At 41.4% G+C, this 14,621-nt stretch overlaps 2 long non-coding RNA genes across 2 annotated transcripts; both read left to right on the top strand.

Moving 5' to 3' along the window:
- Nucleotides 1–4,619: 4,619 nt before the first annotated feature.
- LOC119884389 lies at nucleotides 4,620–9,976 on the top strand. The gene is made up of 3 exons (XR_005440990.1): nucleotides 4,620–5,009; nucleotides 9,437–9,614; nucleotides 9,929–9,976. It is a non-coding gene; the product is annotated as an uncharacterized LOC119884389 (long non-coding RNA).
- Nucleotides 9,977–10,289: 313 nt separating this feature from the next.
- On the top strand, nucleotides 10,290–12,391 carry LOC119884390. The gene is made up of 2 exons (XR_005440991.1): nucleotides 10,290–11,884; nucleotides 12,356–12,391. It is a non-coding gene; the product is annotated as an uncharacterized LOC119884390 (long non-coding RNA).
- The last annotated feature ends 2,230 nt before the right edge of the window (nucleotides 12,392–14,621 follow it).

Genomic DNA, 14,621 nt, shown 5'->3' with positions numbered 1-14,621 from the left:
CTTCAAATTAATACAAAAAGTCAGTATATAGACTGACCTCTCTGTGTCCCTGTGTGAGGAAGACCACAGCTTTCACTCTCTGCAGTGATTCTCTGTCATCATTTATGTTATAATATTCTAACCAGCATTAAATGAAGGTATAGATCGCAGCATTAAATTACTGTTTTTGTTTTATTGTACACAGATGTTTTCTAAAATTAGGTCATCATGGTGTGAATTTGTGCTCGTCCTTTTAAAGGTCACAGAAACAAAAATGTTTTCTCTGTTGATCAAAAATGTCAGTTTTTAATCAATGAACTGTTTGGGTTATTTCTATGTTGTGCTGTAAATAATTAACACAAACCAGATTAAATCCTTACTTCTTTTTTTATTTTGTGTTTTGTCTTGAAATGAGCTCCTAGACGCGTAATAAGGCCACTGCTGGCTATTGATTGGACAGTTCAATTTTCCTTTAGTTTGTTTTCATAATCTGTTATTTTTACTTTTTACATCATTTATGGTCATTTCCATTCAGCTACACGTGAGGCTGATAATTCCGTCCATGATCATATTCTGGGTTATCCAATTAATGAATTCCCAAGAAGAATATAAATAAATCCAAATGCTAAAACTACGAATGAATAATATAAACACATTCTGCCAGTAGATTAAAATTCAGCAAACCACTGTGAGCTTTAAGTCGGGCCTCTGGAACCGACAACAGACCTCCGCCCCAGCATCTCAAGGTATGTGCCAACGGGACTAAAAGGCTTAAAAGTAATCAATATATAATCAATAAATTTTAAAGTCTATTTTAAAACATACTGTGAGCCAGTTTCATGAAGCTAAAACAGGATTGATGTGATTGCGTTTCTTTGCTCTGGTTAAAAGCCTGGCAGATATATTTATTGGGTCTTTTGGGCAAAGCCAGTAAAAAGGCTGTTGCGGTAATCCATTCTTAGATGGTAAAAACAGGTTTGCACGAGGTTTGTGTTCTCCAATATGCCTGATATGATCCGCCAGGGAACCAGCAGATGGCAGAATTTGCTTTTCCATTTGCTGGGTGACCAGCTCCTTTTTTTTGCAGGATGACAGGATTTTGTTTTGGCGGGGCTCTCAGATCACTGCTCCCTCCTGGATCTCCTCACAGTCACAGCCTGGAGCTTTGCTGTGTCGACCTGCAAACAGTTTTCTTGTCTACTTCCTCAGACCCTTTGTGCAATGAGTGAATAATCAGTGTTTTCTGGGGTTACAATTTATTTTCAACGTCGTTGTTGTTGTCACTTCATTTTCTGAGTTGCTGAAAATGTTATCCTTTCTTTTTTTAAATAATTGATGTACATTTTGAATTGCTATTCGGTATGACAAAGTAGATGTGTAAAGAACTCAGGAGAAGCTACGGTGGTTTCTCTCTTTGGGCTCCTGTAGAAACATGGCAGCTCTTCCATGTAGGACCCGCAGTGTATGCGGATAGAAATGTCTCATTCTAAGGTAATAAAAACATCATCATGTGAGGTCTTTATACATCACTGAAAACATATTTATATTAATATATATATATTATTATATTCCATTTCTGTCAATAGGTCCTCCTAAATATTACACACTGGAACTTGAAGAAACAAAATCAGAGCATGACCCTTGATTTTTGTTTAGAAAGTCACACTCTGATTATAGAGCAGAACATCTTGGCGCGAAAGTGAAAACCGCCAAAGATCAGTTGTTCGTTTCATGCTCATAGCTCAGAGCGTGTTTGTTTGGGGATGAGTCACAGCCCTGACATTACACTCAGAAAAATGTGCAGTCCTGGCAAAGAGTCCACACACAATTTGAAAATAAGGAGGAATTTTGTATGAGACACTTTTAACTTTTAAGTAAACTGGATTCAAACGTAAGCATCAAGCATTAGGAGACAAAAGTGTTTTTGGCTGTCTGAATGACCTCACCTGCAGGGACGGCCAAAACTTCAACCAAAGAATGTTTTACACTCGGTTGTCGTGGAAAACTTGGGGTATCTCTTAAGACAAAATGCAGCTGAGTGCAATGCAAACAGACTTAACCAATAAATCATGATGTACATGGACATTGTGACTTAAATGTCCCTCAAGCTTCCTCTGAAGAAACGATGGAGAAAAACATGAGATCTGTGTGGAGCGATCTGCCACTGTACATGAGACTCTGAATAAATCTGTTCTTCTTTCTTGTGGTAAAAATATCTGTGGCATAGTAAGAGAGGGGAGTAAAGCCCCATAACTTCCACACTTACATCTGACAAAGACATCACTGATCCCTACGCTGGCTGGCAGGACAAGAAACAGCAAATACAAACATCCTTTTTGAAAAAAGTCATAAAACAGTGCCAACGGGGAAACGAAACTAAAGCTTGACCGCACATTTTTTAAACTTCCTCCCTTATAAAAAGCAGAGTGAACTCACAGCCTGCATTCTTGGAGGACGAGAGAGAGGAGGAGAGGTAGGTGAACACACACTTGATTTTTTTCGTTTAAAAGTATCCATTTTTACAATAATTATTGTCAATACTGCATGTACGAGGAGATGAAGTTAGTTAGTTTGATGGAAAATGTGCTCTTAAACCTTCAGTGGAAAATGCTGACCCTGACTGATAAAAGCAGATGTGTCATGGTGGGACACTTTCAAACCACAGCGATTTTCTCAGAATCTAAAGAAATTGTGCCACACACTGTCATGGATGATAAAAAACATCATTTTGATGGGGTCGGGGTTGCAAAAATGTGAAGTGATCCATTTAACAGAACATTTTACAAAAATACGCACAGCAAAGTTTAGATAGTGTTTCAGTAAAAACCCTCTGCGAGGTCTTTGAGAGCTACAGGCGGTTAAAGGAGTATGTGGGGGAGTTTTTCCTTATCTGGATCCAGGGTCTAAAGACAAAGAATATAGTGTGCTGTGCAGATGGTAAAGTAGTGGTGTTGGGTTTTATATATAAAAGTCTCCCTTTCACCTGATTGTAACTTTCTGAACAATTGAAAGAAACACCTGCATTTTTGTTTAAAGCTAACCTCAATATGTTATCACTGCATTACAGTCATTGCATTTATTAAGCTGACACTTTATCCAAAGTGATTTATAATAAGCATTCAACTACAGTATGCGTCTGCAACCCGGAAATTGGGCAATAATCCTGCATCAACTCAAATCAATAAGCTGATCTGCTTTAAATGCTACATATAGAAACACATTAATAATATAAACAATAACAAAACTATAATAAATCGAGACAGGGCAAGATGCAGTCTGAACAGATGAGTTTTCAGTCTGCAACAGAGGATGTGTGGTAAAGTACAACCATCTAAAATCTCCATTTGGGGGAGATTAGCAAGTATTTTTAGTGTTTACTTTATCACAACAAAATATCTGAACCTCTGTGCAGTATTTTTGCATCTGATGAGCCTTGATTTATAACTTAAACTGGACTTTCTGGATAGTATTTCATGTCTCACCAGTACTTGATGCAACATGCCCCCACACACACATCCTGTTTTCGTTATGAATGCCCACTAAGTAAAGCCTCGCAGAGCCATTAGCGTGTTTTGTCTTGTGTGCAACGCTGTTTAGTTTCTTCACAGGGAATCCCTCTGAAATCTTTACACTGACAATCCTCTTTCCTACAGTGAGACTGACACCAGCATGCAGTACCAGTGGGCTGAAGATGACTTTAGTCTGCCCTATGGGGTAAATCGACTGGGCCTCTCTGAGCCAGTTAGTGGTAATAAGTACATCATGTACCACGGCACCACCAGGCAGAACGCTCAGTCCATCCTGGCTACAGGTTTTCAGCAGTCTGAAGACGGGATGCTCGGCCGCGGCGTCTACCTCAGCAGAGACGTAGAGAAAGCTCGTCGCTATCCCATTGGTCACCCCGAGTGTGACAAGGTCGTCATCAGGGTTCTGGTCAACGTGGGGCAAGTGATCGCCATCAATTTTAAGGGCCATCCACGTCAGAAGACCTGGCATGCCTATGGCTATGACACCGCCTGGGTGCCACCCGGGTGTGGCATGGTGAAGAGCGGTTTGGAGGAGGATTGCGTCTGGGATCCCTGTCAAATCCAGATCATTGATACCATCAACCCACGCCCAGTCCAACCCTACTATGGATGTGGTCCCTATGGATACATGGGCTGAACTATTTATTTTGTATGTTCAAATGTATTTTTATATATTTGGATAAAAAGTAAATGACATTTTGTTACTGTGTCATTGTAATAAAATAAATAATGGGTCACATTCAACCTGAGCTGCTGAGTGGTTTGTTGAAAGTTTGATGAGTATATTTTTAGTATGGGATGTATCCGCCTTTCTATCTCCCTTAACTCTGGATTCACAGGACTCACTTTGAACAGTCTTCACTGCAACTTTAACATGTCAAGGTAACAGAGATAACATTTTATCGGAACCTCTGAAAAAATGTTTTTACACAGTGCAGCTGATCTCTTCTTGTCCTCATGTTGTGGTGACCTTGGGCAAACATTTGGTTAGTGTCCATCCACTGGTGTGTGTCTATGTGCGTGTTTCAAGGAAGGGGAAAACAGGGCAAAACACTTCAGTCTGAGGGCGGCGCAGCCAATCATGACAGTAAACCACCACATGGCAGCCTGCTGGCCACCAGGCTTATCCAGATGGGTAAGATGAAACTCTGACTCCCTCTGGGTCTAAGATGACGGACAGAGGAATCTCAGGGCCATAACCCTCCAAATCCATGAGATACTGCAGGCCTCTGCCCCGGCTCCGCACATCCAAAATCCATCGTATTACATAAGCAGGTTGTTCAACATGTGGAAGATATTTTTGGTGGTATTCGATGCACTTACTAAACTTTGGGTAACACTAATTAAGGATGAGATGCAGACGGGAATTCCCAGTTGCCAAACCGGTATCCTGGTAAAGAGAGAAAGTGAAAGATAGATGTACTGTTTTGGAATTTCTTCCCAAAAGTCCGAGGTGCGAGGTGAACAGTGACAGCCTGCTGTCTTGGAAGGAGCTGGAAAGAGGTACGTGAACACACACACAGTATGCATTTTCCCATAAAATATTATCAGTATGAGGAGACGAATGTAGTTTGTCTGATAGGAAGTGTGCTGTAAACCCGTCTGTGGAAAATGTTGAGGCCGACTCAACTTTGAGCTTCCTGATTTATGATGTTTGTCTGAACGATCACACTTTGGAACTGTGTTTAATCTCATTAAGAAACTGCAGTCAAGCTGCGATTTTTTTCAGAAACTAAGCTGTTAGTAAAACATTACTATACACGTAATGGCAATCCATCCAAATAATTGTTTAGTCATTTCACCATTTGTCCAATCTTAGTGCTAAGCAGTGTTGGGAGTACCGTAGAGATGCTCACAAGTCTCTGAGCAAGAGTCCAAGTTAAGTCTCAAGTCACTCGTGGTTATGATGAATGTTTCACCTGCTGCGTTCAATCCAGGCTGCTTATAAAACTGCTTCGCTGTAAGGGATTCTGTAACTGTAACCTGTTTTTCACTTACAGAGCGCAACCATGTAATGTGCAATGCAATTAATGACAGCTTATCAACTAGCCTACTGTAAGTCAACACAACCCGCTGACTCTCAAACCCAGTGAAATGTTAAGTTAATAAAACTGTGGTGTTACATGATCAACAATAAACCTGTAACCTGTTTTTCACAGAGCACAACCATGTAGCCTAATGTACAATGCCTCTACAACTAATGACAGTTTATAAACACACACACACCAGACTCTCAAACCCAGTGTAACATTATAACTAAATAAATCAACAATGAACCTGTAACCTGTTTGCAGCCAACGGTAATAATTAACGTGATGGCAGCCAGCGGGACGTAAGTGATTACGTTAACCACAAGTTTGGCAAGTAAACAAACGCTCATTCATCTTTTCATAACAAACGACAGTCTGAGTCGTAGCTAAAGCAAGAAGCAAGCCAACGTTAGATGGCCATGGAACATGCTCAGGTTCCTAACCTATTTTGCGTTCTGCGCTTCTTTTCTTGGGCCTTGTATGAATCAGAAATACTTTATTGATCCCCGAGGGGAAATTCTTGTGTTAATGTTGCAACAGTAATAATAGAAAGAAGGTTGATAAAGAAATACATAAATACAAGGGTATAAAAATAAAATGTAAAGAAAAATATAAAGGGGTATGGTTATGTACAATATTTACATTATGAAAGAATTGCAATGGAGAACAGCAGGTTGAATAAAGCAGAACTGCAGCATAGTATTGCACATTAATTATTGACAGATACCATTGCACAAAAACAGATAATAATGTCCAGTTGAATAACTAACTAATTATGGGGGAATAAGTTTTGTACTGAAAGTCCTCCTGTGTTTGAGCAGCACGTCATGGAGTGTGTGGGAGACAATGTCCAAGATGACATGTAGTCTGGACATAATCCTCCTCTCTGACACCACCGACAGAGACTCCAGCTCCACCTCCACAACGTCACTGGCCTTGCGGATCAGTTTGTTGAATCTGTTAGCGTCCGCTACCCTCAGCCTGCTGCCCCAGCATGCAACAGCAAACAGGATAGCACTGGCCACCACAGACTCATAAAACTCATAAAATGAAGTTTTAAAGCCAAAGTTTATGATGAATGGCACAGCAGCTCCCGGCGTTTGTTGTCTTCTCTCACGTGTGGCCGCTCCATTTCTGGAGTAACGTGTTACAAAAGTAATGGAATTACCGTGATGTATTGCTTTTTGCTGTAACACATTACTAAACAATAAATGGTAATATTGTACCTGTTACAATCTCAGCACGAGAAAAACAAATCCATGATTAAAAGAGTAACGTTATTTCCTGTTGCTGGAATCCGATGGTTGAGACTGTGGGCAGGGTGGACACTACGGGGGAGCTCGGCTCCTCTTAACAAGACGGTAGCTCCCCTGATGGACCATGGGTAAACAGATTTCCATAGGCAATATGTGTTTGTGCTTTAATGAATTACTTTCATGATCAGACGTTACGCTGCTGTACCTCGGGCGTAAACGCGCACAGCTTCTTTTTTAATGGTGTTATGTAAACTGAGGTTCAGGAAAAGGACCACTCCTTCCTTCTTTCCCCTCACTGATTAACCACCTGCGTCTCATTACACACACACCTGCAAATCCAATCACCAACACATATATAAAGGCCGATTTATACACCTGCGTAGGGTCTGCGTAGCCATGCATTTATACTTGTGCGTTGGTGTGTCCGTCATTCTGCAATTACACCCCCAAACGCTAGTCGGCAGTAGCGCTATGGCGTCCACTGTGTTGACGTTTGCCGGCCGAGCAGGCTAACTTCTGGTTTAGTGCTCTGCTAACGTAAATGGGGGTAAAATTGTAAACGTGCGGCTGGTGTAGCCTTTTCAAATTTTATCGACCAAGTGGATCACATTCTGAAATGAGTCATTTCGCTCGGGTTGCGACTAGTTCCGCTAGTAAATGTTACTTCAAAGCACGGGGTACTTCCGGTCGGCTTGGAGGCATTGCGAGGCTACCCAGCCGACCAATCACAGAGCTTACGGTCCGCGTCGACTCGACGTGTTGTTACATTTTGAAGAAGGTGCACGTCAGGCAACGGCGTAGCCTCTGCGTAGCCCCGTAGCCTACGCCGTCACCTATGCCGTCGATTTGACGCAGAAGTATAAATTAGCCTTAAGATCGCCCAAACTCTCCTCTCGCAGTTCTCTAAAACCCAAATCTGGTGCTAAGCTAGGATAAACATCAAGAACTTTAAATGGACCTTAAATACTGGAGCGTTTTGTTGTATAATTTCTTATTTTTCTGGTCTCATTCCTGAATTGTTTTATTTGCACATGGCTAGTTTCTTCACATGGGGTCCTTCTGAAGTCTACTTGTCCTACAGTGATACTGACACCAACGTGAACCAGGGGTACAGAGGTCAAACATATATAATGTACCACGGCACCACCAGGAAGGCTGCTAAAACCATCAAGTCTAAAGGTTTTCGGCAGTCTGCAGACGGGATGCTCGGCCGGTGTCTGGGATCCAGATCGAGTCAAGTACATTAAAACTGTAAAACAACACAAAAAAGCCTGTTCTTTAATTTAGACAGGAGGTGGTTTTGTGCCCTACACGCTTCACGCTGTAGATGCTTGGAGCACCTCGCATTTTTGCAGGAGCGCTCTGAATGCTGAAGTGCCCGAAATCCTTTGTGTTTTTTTCCAATTGGATCACAATAGTGAAGGACAACTGGTGGAAGCTGCTGAATACCGGGAGCTGTATGATTTTACCAAGCCTTGTTACCATGATTTGATCAGGAAATAGCAGGCCTGGAGACAGCTTGAGATTTTGGAAAAGTTGTATTCAATATTTTATTAGGCTGCTTCATCATGATTTGTGCTCTGAGGAGCGAGGAGGGATCTCTGACGTGCCAGGAGCCACGAGCAAGGATACATGAGAGCAGCCTTCACAGAAGTCTTTTACTGGTTGACACACCCCCTTATTGGAGGTTACTGACATCGGCGGTCTCATGTGTGTTTCGCCCGCAGCAGACTCACAGCTGAGAAAAGAGAAAAAGAGAAAAATGAACACAAGTGTGGAAATTATATGAAAACCTTCTTTGATCATGAAGCCTAATGTAACTTTGCAGCTCTGCGGTTCATCAGTGAAGTGACGCTTCAGACTGGAGTCTCTGTTAAAGGATAATCAAAGTATGTTGTCAGGAGTCGGACAACTACTACTCCAGGTCGCCATATGTGCTGGGGATGCTGAGGACATGTCCCCACCACGGATTAAAACAAGCTACTGATTATAAAATGTGAACTTTAACAACTTCTTGACACAGTTTCTTTTTGTTTTCTGTTTCCATTTGAACATGACAAAAGAGGAGGGAAGACTAAATCCTGCCTACATATGTGTTGGGATGATATTACATGAGAAAAGTTGATCTGCAGGAGAAACAGATCTGAAAGCAGCACAGAATGAGTGTTGTGTTGTGAGTGTTTCAGCCACTTTTATTTCCTTTTTGGAAGTGGGAAGAAAATTAAAAAACACAATAATGATAGTTTACTGCCCTCCTGTGGTCACAGTGAGGAACTGCACCTTTTCATTTAAACAGAGTATCAGAATAATGAATGAATATCTGTTGATAGAGTTTGTGATAAAGTAAACACACTCTCATCTGATCATTTGATCCATAAACACTTAAGCAAAATATTTTCTAGAATAAGTGCAATATCACAATTAGCATATACTGTTAGAGGATTATATATGACCTACTCGTAGAATTACATCTTGTAGGAGCTGTTTGGTTTTGTGTCTTAATATAATGAATGATAATCCTCCATGTTACTGTGCATCTCAGTCATACCTGTTATACTGTGAGGCATATTGGTTGCTTCCGTTTGATCGTATGAATTTGTATTTTGTTTGGAAATCAGTCACAACTAAACAAAACTGTCTGCAGGTGAGCAGAGGCCGACACCTGGTCCAGGGAAGCCCAGCAGACGGTCCAGAGACAAGCTGCTGTGGCCAGCGAGACGCCGGGAGACAGACTGCACTGCACTCAGACTCTACTGACATAACAACAACTACACACAGCACTGACCAACAGGAAACTACTGACCAACACTCCTCCATTAAATGTATTAATAATTCATGACTCCTGTCTGGTGTGATGTTTTATTTAAAGGATGAACATTGTAGTAAAGATAAAAGAGATTGTTTGACCTGAGCAGCCAGACAAACTCTGTATGTGTGGTTGAACAAGCAGTCATCCTTGAAATGACAATAAGCTTTGGAGGTTTATTTGTCTTGTTTATTAAAGTTTTGTATTGCATTTGCAAAAAAGGAAAAAAGAGTTTGAATGAAATTGCTTCATTCCACAGCTGTCTAAGAGACAAAAACATTTCATAATCTAAAAATTCAAAGATTTTAAATTATATTCTGGATTTTACAGGAAGCCAATGCAGAGAAGCTAAAACAGGAGAAATGTGATCTCTTTTCCTGGTTCCTGTCAGAAGACGTGCTGCAGCATTCTGGATCAGCTGAAGAGTCTTAATGGAACTTTTTGAGCAGCCTGGTTACAGTAATCCAGCCTATAAGTAAGAAATGCATGGACTAGTTTTTCTGCATCATTTTTAGACAGAACGTTCCTGATTTTCACAATATTACGTAGGTGAAAAACGGCGGTCCTTGACATTTGCTTAATGTGAGACTTAAACGACTTGTCCTGATCAAAGATAACTTCAGGACTCCTCACAGTGGTGCTGGAGGCCAGGGCGATGCCATGAAGGGAAACTATATCAGAGAGCTGCACTGCGTTATGTTAAATAAATAAAAACATTTCCACCATAAATTAGGGCAGAAACTTTCCCCAGAATGCAGGAAATGAAATGTTTAATGATTAAAATTTTGCGTATCATCATGTCTTCTGAGCCCCTTTGTCCCCACAACTTTTCAACACATGTAACGCCCTTGTAGGTTGCACAATAGCAGGTGTGCTGTTTATTGCCACACCTCCAGCACTGGTGCACTGTAGATCACCTGGGGATCTCCTCTCGGTCCTTGGTGCTGAACTTGCTTTTGCTTTTGCCGTCAAGACAGTGGCCCTCGGCCGCGGTCCATGTGGTGAGGAGGACCCTGTGTAGCTCCCTACAGTAGTCAACACGAGGTCGTGATTTAAAAAATGGGTTTATTTCTACAGCATATCAGACCAACCTGTGAGAACTGTGTGGAAAGGGAGGGAAAATGCTATAAATGAAATCAATGAATGTACGTCTTGAATTCACAAATTATGCCACTACGTACGAGTTAGCACAAACTATGCACTTGAAACGTATCACAGAAAAACCAATGCCATCAATCGGTGGAGCTGCCAGCGCAGCTTGGGGCACAACTGTCTGTTGCAGTGCCTTCGATATCACTGCGCCCTCCTTACAGTCACAGCCTGGGGCCCTCAAAACCTCGTCTTTCTCTTTTTCTCTGGGGCAGTCTATGTGGGGGTTGTGTAGTTCTAATTTTTATTTAATTTAATTTTAATGAAATAGTACTGTTGAAAATGCAACTAAAATTCAAAAACTACAAGCTCCTTTTAGTCGTTTCAGCTGCACCACAATCATCCTCACTCAGAAATATTCACATCCTCTCCAACATGGAAATTATTATAGGAATGTTCCATCAACATGAAAAATTATTGTTCGTTGATCAGTGACAGCTTCCTGTTCAAACAGATTAGTTTGAACTGGACCTCCAGGGGTCCTTGAGGGTTTTCCAGGTGATCCCCTCAATTATAATTCCATGTAACACAATGACAAAACATTTGACTACTTTGGTCATGTGTAATACACTTTCTGTAATAAAACATCTAAAAGCAGGAATGTTATCTGATGGGTGATCCTGGGACAAAATCTTATCAAATGCGGTCTATTCTGTGTCAGTAAAGGGGTGAAAACCACTGATTTAACAGTGATTAGCTTCTGCAGTAGCCTAAAGTAGCCTACGGTAAATGTTGACAACCTGACAGGTGGCTTAATGTCCACATAGTCACAGTGTTAGCCTGAAGATTTTATTCTGAGCTGAGGTTGAATCCATGGCGTCTTTACATCGATGACAGATTGAGCATAAAAGCAGTCACGTTAAAGATTATTTGGTTAATGAACTCATAGCTATCTAGTCTGGATTTAGATGTTTCTATAGCTTCTGCAAATGAATGCGATCCATATATGCTTTGAAACTGACTGTATGAATTTGGAAATTAAATTGTGTCAGAAAGCTGCTTCAGGCTCTGCGGGAGGGGAGGAGTCACAGAGAAAAGAAAGAAAGTGAAAGACAGATGCACTTCTTCCTAAAAGTCCTTGTAAAAAGAGTGAGGTGAATAGTGAAAGCCAGTAGCCTTGGAGGGAACTGGAAAGAGGTACGTGAACGTCTGCATTTTTACATAAAGTATAATCAGTATGAGGAGACAAATTTAGTTTGTCTTATAGGAAGTGTGCTGTAAACCCGTCCGTGGAAAATGTGGAGGCTGATAATTGTGAGCTTCCTGATTTAGGATGTTTGTCTGAACGATCACACTTTGGAACTGTGTTTAATTAAGAAGCTGCAGCCAATTTTAGCAGAAACTAAGCTATGAGTAAAATACCATACATTTAATGGCAAGCCATCCAAATAATTGATTAGACATTTCACCAGATATGTGAACATTGGTCCAGTCTTTGTGCTAAACTAGACTAAACATTTAAATGGACCTTAAATACTGGAGCGTCCTGTTGTATATTTTCTTAATTTTCTGGTCTCATACTTGGATTGTTTTTATTTTCAATGATGTTTAGTTTCTTCACATGGAGTCCTTCTGAAGTCTTGACACTAATAAACCTTTTTCCTGCAGTGATTCTGACACCAGCATGAACCAGGAGTTCAGAGGTAAAAATATATCATGTACCACGGCACCACCAGGAAGAATGCTGAAGCCATCGAGTCTGATGGTTTTCGGCAGTCTAAAGACGGGATGCTCGGCCGCGGCGTCTACCTCAGCAGAGACGTGGAGAAAGCCAGCTGCTATCCCCATAATCACCCTGAGTCTGACAAGGTCGTCATTGTGGTTAAGGTCAGCGTGGGGAGAGTGAAAAAGATCGATTATCAAGGCCATCCACTTCAGAAGACCTGGCATGACCACGGCTATAACACCGCCTGGGTGCCACCCGGGTGTGGAATGGTGGCGAGCGGTTTGGAGGAGGATTGTGTCTGGAATCCCAAAAGAATCGAGTACATTAAAACCATACAAGTAGATCCAACACCCTGTTTGTTACTTTAGGCAGAATGTGTTTTGCGCACTGCTAATGTGCCTCACATGCTCAGACCAGAAATGTTTTACATTGTTACCATGATGTGATCAGGAAACAGCAGGCCTGAAGAGTTGGTGCAGTAGCCTACTTGAGAAAAATAAAGTCTTGCTATCAGCTCCTCTATTTACACAGGAAACTCCCCTCCCTCATTTCCCCTGGCATTTCCTACAACAACTCTCCTCTAATGAGACTTCAGTGAGTACTGCCTTGGCCGAGACTTCAGCTTCCTGTTGAAAACAAAGGGGGTCACCAGAAATCCCTCGTTGGGATCTTTTCCATGATGTTGTCAGACAGTCTGGGCCTGTCGCTGGCAAAAAGAACCACTTGTTGTGGAAGCGGTTGAAGCATCTACTGCACGGATTCAAAACTTTTTGTACCTACTTGTCATTTCAACACCAACATAATGTGAAAATGGGGCAAATAAATGTTATTTTATTTCAGTCGCCCGTGTTGTTAATGGTTGATTGAAATGAAATCCACTTTTGCTTGAACTTTTTTCGGCTTCTATAAGCACCACTGTCACTGCTGTGGCGTACGGAGCCCCTCAAGTCCCATAAGATGAATTGCGTGCACAAGTTAAAAATATTATTCTATGGGACGTCTGGGGCTCCGTAGTGGTGGCTTTGATACTGGTGTTCAGGTTTGCTGTCTGTTGTAGTGTAATACACTGCAAATTGTTTTTAATACTTATTATATAAGTTGTCCTGGCCATTCAAATGAATTTGCACACCATTTAGTATGACTCTCTGTATCCCTGTGTGGGGGAGACCACAGTTTTCACTCTCTGCAGTGAGTCTCTGGCATCATGTTTTTGTTTTAATGTACACAAAAGATTTCTAAAATCAGGATTTGTGATTAAAGTCATGTTGTTAATTTGTGCTCTTACATTTTGTGCTATTTTTAAAAGTCACAGAAACATAAATGTAACAACAACAAATATTTGCTTGTTGAGCCGAAATTGAAGTCAAAGGAACATTTTGAGTTGTGTTTGGCTATAAATGATTAATTTCAGTTCAAGTTTGAATAAACACGTTATTACAGTTTTTCACAATTCCTAAAAAAGTAAACCCCATTCTCTGAACCCAGTGGCCTAAAACACATTTTGCACTGTGACGCACTTGTGTTGCAAAATGGTAAATACATGCAGCAAAAGTTAAACACAACTACAACACAGCTGTCATCGTTTACACACAACAACTCATAATTCTGCACACTTTCTTGTTTCTAATGATGTGATCAAACCTGTGGTCAAGTCCCTGGCCAGCGTGGTGGCAATGTCACACTTTGACCAAGCTATAAGTAAGGGACAGGTTCTCTACCGCTTTTTACACTACATCTGCATTCACCATTCACACATATTCATTCACTGAGCCTAAGTGCTCAAACAGAAACTAACATTCACGCGTTGGAATTTTGTGTTTGAACGTGAGCAGCAGGATCATCAGCCGGCAGTACATACTGTCTATGGGACAATGTCAGCTTTCACTGTGACTAAGCAAGTGGTTCAATGTAAACCAGCAACCAGTGATTCATAAATGTTTACCTTCAACCTACAGCCCTTACTTCAAACCAACAGAAGAATTTTTCTCTGCCTGATGGAGGAAGGTCTATGACCGAAAGTCATTTACTACAGAAAATCTCTTACGGGCCATAGAATAGGCCTGTGGTGAGACGTGAGTGGGGTGTTGTTACAGTCAGGCTGTCTCCAGCACACCCGAGGGTTTTCCTCCTTTGCTGGGCAAGGGACAAGGGCATGTGATGTGGACGAAGTCCTCTGGCAGGACCCAGCACAAAGACATGATGCTGAGG

Source organism: Micropterus salmoides, unplaced genomic scaffold, assembly GCF_014851395.1.
Source record: "Micropterus salmoides isolate LMB-PRFRI ecotype aquatic unplaced genomic scaffold, ASM1485139v1 Ms_hic_scaffold_3412, whole genome shotgun sequence".
Lineage (NCBI taxonomy): Eukaryota > Metazoa > Chordata > Actinopteri > Centrarchiformes > Centrarchidae > Micropterus > Micropterus salmoides.
The sequence above is the reverse complement of the archived record's forward strand: the minus strand, read 5'-3'. Positions and strand labels throughout refer to the sequence as shown.